We start from the raw sequence: 10,020 nt of genomic DNA, 5'->3' as shown, positions 1-10,020 counted from the left end.
TAATACACTGCATTTGATATTTAAATATTAATTCCATGAAATCTGAGTCTCTTCAACACATCATCTGTGCATACTTATATGTTTATAAACAATCAAACATACATATAGATATGTATATATGTTAGGAACAAATACATGTGCATATATATAATATATATGAAATAGACTGTATCCATCAGAGAATACAGCTGAATTAAGTTAAGCAACTGCACCACCTCTGAAAGGCCTGTAGTTATATAGTGTTAATCCCCAAAAAACCACAGGCTCTAGAATCAAACAGAAAGACTCTTTAAATACACCTACTTTGTACAAATTTCATCTCTTCTCATGGAGAATGCAAACTGTAAAGTGTTCCCTGAGAAAGGTCAAGTTATACCTATACCCCTATTCCCTATCATACAATATGCACAAGGATAAAAGGTGAAAGTTTTTATTAAATAAATTAACTCTTCATATTCTGAGCTAAGGCTTTTTTTCCCCCAAACAAGTGAAAGACCTGTATGACAAGAAGTTTAAAACTTTGAAGAAAGAAATTGAAGAAGAGCTGGGTGGTGGTGGTGCACACCTTTAATCCCAGCACTAGGGAGGCAGATGCAGGTGGATCTTTGTGAGTTTGAGGCCAGGCTGGTCTACAAGAGCTAGTTCTGGGACAGGCACCAATACTATAGAGAAACCCTGTCTCAAAATACCAAACTAAATTAAAAAAATTAAAAAAAAAGTAAGAAATTGAAGAAGACACCAGAAAATGGAAAGATCTCCCAGGCTCTTAGGTAGGGAGATTAACATAGTAAAAATGACTATTTTACCAAAAGCAATCTACAGATTCAATGCAATGCCCATCAAAATTCCAGCAAAGTTCTTCACAGACCTCGAAAGAATAATACTCAACATCATGTGGAAAAACAAAAAATGTGAAGACTTTTTAAAAATTGGTTTACATTATTGCAGAGAAAGGCAGTGAATTATAAAGAATGTACATTCTTATAATAATGCTTCCTGGTGATATCTGTTGATAGTATTAAAACTGTCTGATGTTCCTGGATTCCAGCATGCTTCCTCATGAATTACTTGATGTGATGGTCTAGACAGCCAGTTCAGTAAGAAGATGACAAAAGGAAAAGCTATTCTGTGATTTCTGGAGAATCTTTTCTACGTCACCTACAATGTCTGATACTTTGCTTAAGTGATTTCCAATAAAAAGTTACCTCTTGAAAATATCTAAATTATTTTTAATTCAGAAAAGTAAAACAGGAACCAATCCTCTCATTCCCCCTTAGAAAATCTTAAATCCTGTCTTATAGGTGACTCTACAGTTAAAGAGCTTTTGACTGCTAAGACCACTTAAAATGCAGTTCTTCCAGTCTCACTGAGTTCTATAGTGTTCCCAACAGAGTTTGGGTCAGAAATGTTGCAATATAGATTAACATTCTGACTGCTTTTCCATTGAGATCAGTTTCTTTTGCAGGTGTTATTATTTTTGAGTTGTGTTTTTGTGGAAGTAGGGAAAATAACATTCTTATATTGAACGGAATCTTAAACAAGAAAATAAAATTTTATACTTATTCCAATATAAAAGTGGATCTTAATAAATTATATTATTTTTAACATAATGGATTTGAAATTTGTCTTTCTTTATTTCTTTATCCAACACTTTCCATCCCATTTTCATCCTGGATGATTTTTTTTTTTTTTGTGCTCTGCATTTGGAGATAGCATTGAGCATATGTTAGGCAATTCCTCTATCACTAACCTAAGTGCCCAGCCTTTTGCTTTTTGTTTATTTATTTCTGCTTAGTTACAAATCTATTTTTTTATTTTTGAAATTTAAATATAATTAAATCATTTCTCCTTACTTTTTTTTCCTCCACCCCTTTCCATGTACTGAATTTCCATTCTTTCTAAAGTCAAGGCATCTATTTTATTAATTATTGTACATTCTTATAATAATGCTTCCTGGTGATATCTGTTAATAGTATTAAAACTGTCCAGTGTTCCTGGATTCCAGCATGCTTCCTCATGTATTACTTGATGTGATGGTCTAGACAGCCAGTTCTGTGTGTGTGTGTGTGTAAGAGAGAGAGAGAGAAAGAGAGAAAGAGAGAGAGAGAGAGAGAGAGAGAGAGAGAGAGAGAGAGAGACTAAAATGTACATTCAACCTGCTCAGTATATATAACATTACTTGTATGTATATGGCTGCAGAACTGAGTCCTTGGTAACGGATAGCCATCTGTGGGATGGGAGGACTTTTCTTTGAGAAAACCATGTATCCTGCTCCAAGCATTTCTTAGTTTCTTGTGTTTCCGTGCTGAGGTTGATGCCCCCTAATCCTTACATTTGCTGTATTAGCATGTCTATTATTGTTGCCCTTGTTCAGGTCTTGTTTAGGCAACAGAACTTGGTTTTTTGAAACAGGGTCTTGCTATGTAGTTCAATCTGGCCTTGAACTCTTACTTTATGTTTCAACCACCTCAGTGCTGGAATTAAAGGATTATGTCTTCATGAATGTCTACTCAGCATCTTTCTTTTGCTTAAAAATTTCAAAAGGGCTTCTGCATTATTTTTCCATAATGGTTTAGGAAAGAAAGAGGAAAAAAGTAGCAACAAGCTACAGTGAAATTTGGAATATAAGATATCAAGAAAGAAGTATTCTGAGCATATAACTGCTTTCAACTAGTTGGTTGCTGACACACAGGTCTCTAAGAAAATATTATTTTATACGGATTGTGAACACTGATTGTGCATAACTCTAGAGAATTCCTGAAACTCTGACCTAATGAGAATAAGAGCAACAAAACAAACTTATTGCTATCTAGCACTTACAAAAAAAAAATCTTCCCTATCAACTTTTTTAAACCTGCTTTTTACAACAAGAAGCTGTTTGGATTTTGTCTGCATATTTTCTTTCTTTTTTTTTTTTTACATTGAAAAACCAAAAAATATCTGCATAATTTCTGATGTGTATAAAAATCTTCTCTGTTTCTATTTGTCATCCTGATCTTGGTCAGCTCTTCCACTGGTGTCCATGGGCAGTTTGGCACCAATAGCCAGCCTTGATTTTTACTCTCTCAAATGCAACACCTTCACTGGTATGTTTACTCCCACTTCTCACAGTCCAGTCCAAGGCTGATCAGATGCCTTTTTCTGCTACTCATTTCTGTCATTGGCTGGAGTCATTCACAGAGTATACTTCACTCTAATTTATATTAACTGTCTTATAGTAACATATTTACTAAACTAAGATTGAAAGATAAGAAAGAATTCTATGCTATACTTATTCTGCACCCTACTCTCGTAATTGCAAGCAAATGGTGATGCTGTCTCAGGAAACCAGACTCACATTCATATTTTCTCTCACTGATCTTGTTTATTCTCTTTCATAAGAAGAACAGGACACAGGAGGCTTTCAACTCAGGCAGAGGAATTCACCTCTTTGCCAGAGGCCTTGGGACATTTTCTGTGATGGAGTTTGAGGGAGAGAGGCAGAGAAAAGACAGCAGTAGTAGCAGTAGGAAGAGTCTAATTTAGAACAGGGTGGGGATAAATGCCCATCCCCCCATAATAAGGCTTCCAAAGGCAAACACCAGGACTCAGAACACAGACATGGCTGGCCTCTAGGAGCAGGTGCTGAGTGTGACCCTAAAGATTTTTCGAGAGAACTGCAGCGCTATGGTCATGCTTTAAGTCTGATAACAGGAAAGGAGCTTCTTTTCTCCGTAACAGGCTCCCCTGTCACCACCAGAGTCCTCTAGGCTGAGCTTGTTAACTGTTTATAGTTGGGCCTGAAAACTCGCCCATCAGAATTTGGCCTGGAGCCAGACTCTGCAACAACTTGTAATTTCTGTTGAAAGCCAGACATGTTATTTTCAGTAATAGGAACTGAGCTAAATGGGCGTTTAGTGTGGGGGTTGGTGTTAATCTGGCTGGCAGCCTGGTTGTGTTTGGTGTTTTCATTCGACAGGTACCAATGTGTTCAGACTTCTCTAGTGCTTCCTCTGTCCCCGCTCTTGACTTGAAGTTCCCCTGAGCTCTTCTCCAAGGATTGTATATTGTAGTTCTTTCGGCTGTGATGGTTGCACTGGAATACTCTTGCTGTGATAATCAGTATCGTATCCAGTCTGTGTTTCTGGCTGTGAATGTCACATTCATATATCTTCAGTGACATAATTTCTAACTTTTTTTTTCTCTCTCAGATAAGGCAGGAAGATTAGAAGGCACAGACACTAGATTGTGAGTAAGGTTTTTCTTCAGCAAGATCGGGGTCTGGAAATTCGTTTGTATGCCTAGAAATCAATCCCGTCTTATTGAGAATACAATTGGCAAACTTCTAAAGGATTATGTTTCTCTTACAGTTGAGGCAGGTCAGCATGGCCAAGTGCTTAACAAATGAAGGTTTCACTTGATTTGAGTTGTGCACTTACCCCTGTTCTAACAATTCACTGGACAACCTGGCACACCTATATGCTGTGTATACAACTCACTTCAATCAATGGAGTGATTTGCTCTTTTTTTTTTAACAACCTTATGATGATGATTTCATATTCATTCAAAGTGGTAACTATGATCAATATACTGATCAGGTTTTGGTGCATGTGCAGTTGTGCTCTCTGAATGAACTCTTAGGGAAAAAAAATCTAATAATCGTATGCCTATGTATGTGATTAAAATCATGTTTTTTTATGCAAAGAAACATATATATTTAACAAAAACTTATACAATCTATGTCTACTGCTAAGCAAAATAAAGTTCCAGCCTTGCTATGCCCCTTAGGAACTAAACCCTGTGTAACCCTTGTATCCTATAAAAGGAAGTCTGAAAAAAAAATCATGGCTCTTGAACATTATTGCATTTCTGTAGCCAGTTGTTAAATAAACCTTTTGACGGTTTATTCTTATCTGGGCTATCACTTTGCTTTTGGGTTAGAATTCTCTGCTACCTTTCAAAGTCTGTGCACTTTCATTTCAATTCTTTGAATAAAAGGCTGAGACCCTGGGGGCACCTGGCAGAGATGCAAACCACTGGTTAACACTCTTTGCCAAAGATACAAAAGAATACTGAATATTCACTTTGTGATCCTAGCTATTTTCTTAAAGATAAAATCTGTGAGAGTAGAGAACTTTCACCACAAACTGACTTTGAGGATTTTCTCACACAGGAAAATCGACAACCTCCAGTGGATTATCACAGCTGCCTTCATGTATGTCAAAAATATTATGGCTGTAAAGGCTTCTACCTCTGGTGACATACATGGGCTTTGACTCCCAGGATTTCCCTATCCTTTTAGAAATAATACTATCATGTCCCTTGCAACTTTATTTCTGTAGTGTATATACAATAGCCAGGGTATTTCTAGGAAAATGGAGAATGAACACATTCCACAAACTTTGATTTCCTGACAGTTTGAAAGATACATGCAACAGAGGAGGGGGACTCTGTCTTGTAATGAGTCACTCTCTGTCTCACCAGTCAGCTCCAAAATCACAACACAAAGTCTTACTATTAATTATAAAAGCTGATCCAGGGACTCAAGCTTGTTTCTAGCCAGCTCTTATAACTTAAATTAAACCATTTCTATTAAAATCTATAAGCTTCCCAGAGGCTTTGTTATACCTCATTTATGTCCTGTCCATCCTGTTTTCCTGCTTCCTCCATGTCTCCTGGCCTCTTCCTTTTCTTCTTTCCAGCATCCTCTGTGCCTGTAAATCCTACCTCACTACTAGCCATTCAGTTTTTCTATTAAACCAATCAGAGTAACACATCTTTGTAGTCTACAAAAACATTATTTCACAACACTGTCTCATATACATGATATTTAGACTCCTTCCCATTTCTCTTAGTAGGAACCTAAATAGTACCCTGACTGATGTTGTCTTCATAGTGCAATGAAAATTTGTCATTGATCTTCTTTGTTCTTGCTCCTTCAAAGATAATCTGTTTGTTAAACAGGAATTCCTGTTTCTTTTTACTCTACCTTATGAAACATTCCCTCAAGTATGATTGAGAATTCTTAATAACTTTAAAATTTTTTCACTTTGAAATTCTAGTAGGAAAAATTTTGAAATTTTATGTTTATGTAATGCTGGCACAGTCAAATATGTTTAAACTTTCTGTTATAGAAGGAGCAGTCTAGCTGGGTGGTGGTGGCACACATCATTAATTTCAGCACTCGGGAGGCAGAAACAGTCTTATCTTTGTGAGTTCCAGGCCACCCTGGTCTACAAAATGAGTTCTAGGACAGACAGAGCTGTTACACAGAGAAACCCTGTTGGGGAAAAGAAAGAAAGAAAGAAAGAAAGAAAGAAAGAAAGAAAGAAAGAAAGAAAGAAAAGAAAAGAAGGAAAGAAGAAAGGAAGGAAGGAAGGAAGGAAGGAAGGAAGAAAGGAAGGAAGGAAAGAAGGAAGGAAGGGAGGGAGGGAGGGAGGAAGGAAGGAAGGGAGGAAAGAAGGAAGGAAGGAAGGAAGGGAGAAAAAAAGAGAATAATCCTGGTGTGGGAGAATTGTCTGTATTCTGTCAATCGTATTTTAATAAAATGCTGATTGGCCAGGCCGTAAATAATAGGCGGGTCAACCAGACAGGAAGTAGAGGCGGGGCGATGAAAACAGGAATATTCCAGGAAGGAGGAAGCCATTCCTCCAGTTCTGCCCAGGTCACCAGAGAGGAAAGATGTAAGCTGCCCCACTGGAAAAGGTAATGAGCCATGCGCTAATGTAGATAAGGATAATGGGGTAACATAAGTTATAAGAGCTAATACGTAGCCTGACCTAATGGGCCAATCAGTTTATAACCTTAAGGAGGCCTGTGTGTGATTTTCTTTGGGCTTGCCGGTTGTGTGGTACTGGGCAGGACAGAAACCCCAACAAGCCGGCCCGTCATGTTAATGATGGAGAAGGGTTATCTGTCTATTGTGTTATTTTCATTGGTTAATAAAGAGACTGCCTTGGCCCTTTGATAGGACAGAAAATTAGGTAAGAGGAGTAAACAGAACGGAATGCTGGGAACAAGGCAGTGAGGCAGACGCCATGGAACCAGCTGCCAGGTCAGACATGCTGAATCTCTCCCAGTAAGCCACGACCTCATGGTGCTACACAGATTATTAGAAATGGGTTAATCAAGATGTGAGAGTTAGCCAGTAACTAACTTTCTAGAGATAATGGGCCAGGCAGTGTTTAAATGAATACAATTTGTGTGTTGTTATTTCTGGGACTAAGCTAGCCATGCGGGAGCCAGGCGGGATGAAAGCAAGCTGGCCTGTCATGTTACAAATGGCACCCAACGTGGGGCTAGATAGATATTTTGAAAATACCTTGACTTCAGAATTTGGATCTAAGGATATGATACTTTGGAAAGGAGGTTCTCCTTTTGTTTTGACAAAGGATGAGACCCTGTGGATTGCTTCTATCCCAATATGGTATGATAGACCCCGTCCTCCTGAAAGGTTGCTATGAACACCCTCAAGAAATTACTTTGCTCAACTGCCGACTGAGATGAATCTAGCACACAGTTTATACCATGATACTTGATTAACAGTGCCCCTATACAGCAGGAAGAAATTTGGAGAGAAATAACTATGTCCATATTCCCAAATATTGTTTATAAATGTTCTTTTACATTTAAAGGGGGATATGATATAGATATGAATAATTTGCATTGGTATGGATTTTAAGGTCAATTTTGTTATATGTATATATATATTTCGGATCTTGACTGAGGTATTGTGATTTTGTAGTTCGTTTAAAAATGCAATGTATAACTAAAAATATAGGTTGTTAATGGATAGTCATCGATAATACTCAAGCTTGTAGTAATGTTAGTTTGATTTTCTAGATGTGCATAGATATATTTCAGATAGGCATTCTTCATATCTTTCAAAGACTACAGAACATGGCATTTAATGTTTTAATAACTTAGGGCTTTTCATGACAACGAGACACGTCTGCTCCTGGCAGCACCAATCTTCTTCAAGAGGAAGATGGGCATCGAAGAGGCTCCTTATGAAGTTGGAGCCATTTGGGCAAGAAATTGCTCTTGCCTGGACTGTTGCATAAACTGGACACAAAGAACCCGCAGAGAGAGGACTGCTAAACTTGCCTAAAGGTGAGATGATCTTTCGGGGTTCCTGATTCATGAAAGAGTCGGAGAGACATTCTGTAGGACACAGCAGATAGTGACTGAACTGCCTTTGAAATTTCCTGCTTCATGTAAATGTCTCTGGAACCTATGGGCCTGTAGGCTGAAGATGGATGTCCCAATGGTACAGAGGAACTTTGGGTGACTGTCCAGGCAGCAAGATGTCTCTGTCATTTCTAGATTTTTAGAAGTTGGTTACTTCTTGATTACTTAGGTAATATATCCTTCTGGAGTCTTTGATGGAGTTGAAGAATGGTTAGCTATAGTTATAGTTTTCCATTATTATGAGAAAGATAAAAGAGATATAAATATTGTAACTGTAATTCTTGCATGATAACTGTTTTTTCTATGTAATTTTACTATGTTAAAATGAAAGCCTTTCTTTTTTGTTTAAACAGAAAAAGGGGAAATGATGGAGAAGGGTTATCTGTCTATTGTGTTATTTTCATTGGTTAATAAAGAGACTGCCTTGGCCCTTTGATAGGACAGAAAATTAGGTAGGCAGAGTAAACAGAACAGAATGCTGGGAAGAAGGCAGTGAGGCAGACGCCATGGAACCAGCCGCCAGGTCAGACATGCTGAATCTCTCCCGGTAAAACACAACCTCATGGTGCTACACAGATTATTTGAAATGGGTTAATCAAGATGTGAGAGTTAGCCAGTAACTAACTCTCTAGAGGTAATGGGCCAGGCAGTGTTTAAATGAATACAATTTGTGTGTTGTTATTTCTGGGGCTAAGCTAGCCATGCAGGAGTCGGGCAGGATGAAAACAAGCTGGCCCGTCATGTTACATAATCCTTATAATTTTCTTTCTAAAAATTTTGAGAAAATACTAGACATTCTTTATTCCCAGAACTATAAAGACATAATATGTCAAAAGATTACAAATATACAAAAGCAGACATAATAGTTGATGATAAAGCACACTGTGCAATGTTGCAAAACATAGTTCCTTTCTGAAATGTGTGCTACCATTAAGTACCAGTTTACAATTTAGTTCATCCAATTTTTTGAAGATTTCTACTTACTGGCTTACAACCAGTAACTATTTTCTAAAAGCTTTATTGATCACTGTCCCCAAGTACAATACCATGAATCATTCTCTCCAGTGAGTAGAAACTCTGAAAGTATAACTCTGTTCAGTAAATTTACATTTACTCTATATTGTCAAGAACAGTCAGAGTGTAAATCATACCGCTTATTTCAAAATTCCTGTTTCAAACTTAGCTGATGCTTCCCACTTTCAACTCAGGCTGGAAGTATGATTCTAGCTTTTGAATCAGAGAAGGGAAGTACTTGGTATAGAGCTTGTCTCTCTTCCTCATTTTTAAGAAGTAGGTCAGGCTTCTTCAGGGTTGAAATGAGGAAGGAAATGAACCATTCTGAAAATGACTGTCTTGAGTGAGCTGCCAGCATGTCTACTGATAATTCTATACCTCTGACTGATACTTGCAGGGTAACGTTTAGAACATCACTGAAAGTCACATTTTTGAACTGGTAGTCCACTTCAGGACTTCCATACAATAGGAATATGTCTGTGCCACTCCAATCCTCAGTCTACTACAGAACTTTGAGATCCTTGAAGCCTGAGAAAGGAACATTTGCCATATAGTGCCTGGTGTAGAATAAGATACATCATCACTCCTTACTGCCCAAGATTCTTCAATAAGTGCATATCATTCCTGGCATGGACATTGCCGAGCTCAGTCCTTCCTGGCTGTCCTCCCTAGTGTTTGAATGACACAGGCGGTTCCTTTATTTTAGACTGTAAATGGTGACGTCAGGAAATGTCTACATTCCCACTTTTGACCGCAACATCCCCTTGTTTTTTTCCTTGTGTTTAACTAACACAGATGCATATCAGGTCAGCAGACCAAGGAGGGAATGTTTGGTGA

Source organism: Myodes glareolus, chromosome 2 (genome assembly GCF_982192425.1).
Source record: "Myodes glareolus chromosome 2, mMyoGla1.1, whole genome shotgun sequence".
Lineage (NCBI taxonomy): Eukaryota > Metazoa > Chordata > Mammalia > Rodentia > Cricetidae > Myodes > Myodes glareolus.
The sequence above is the reverse complement of the archived record's forward strand: the minus strand, read 5'-3'. Positions refer to the sequence as shown.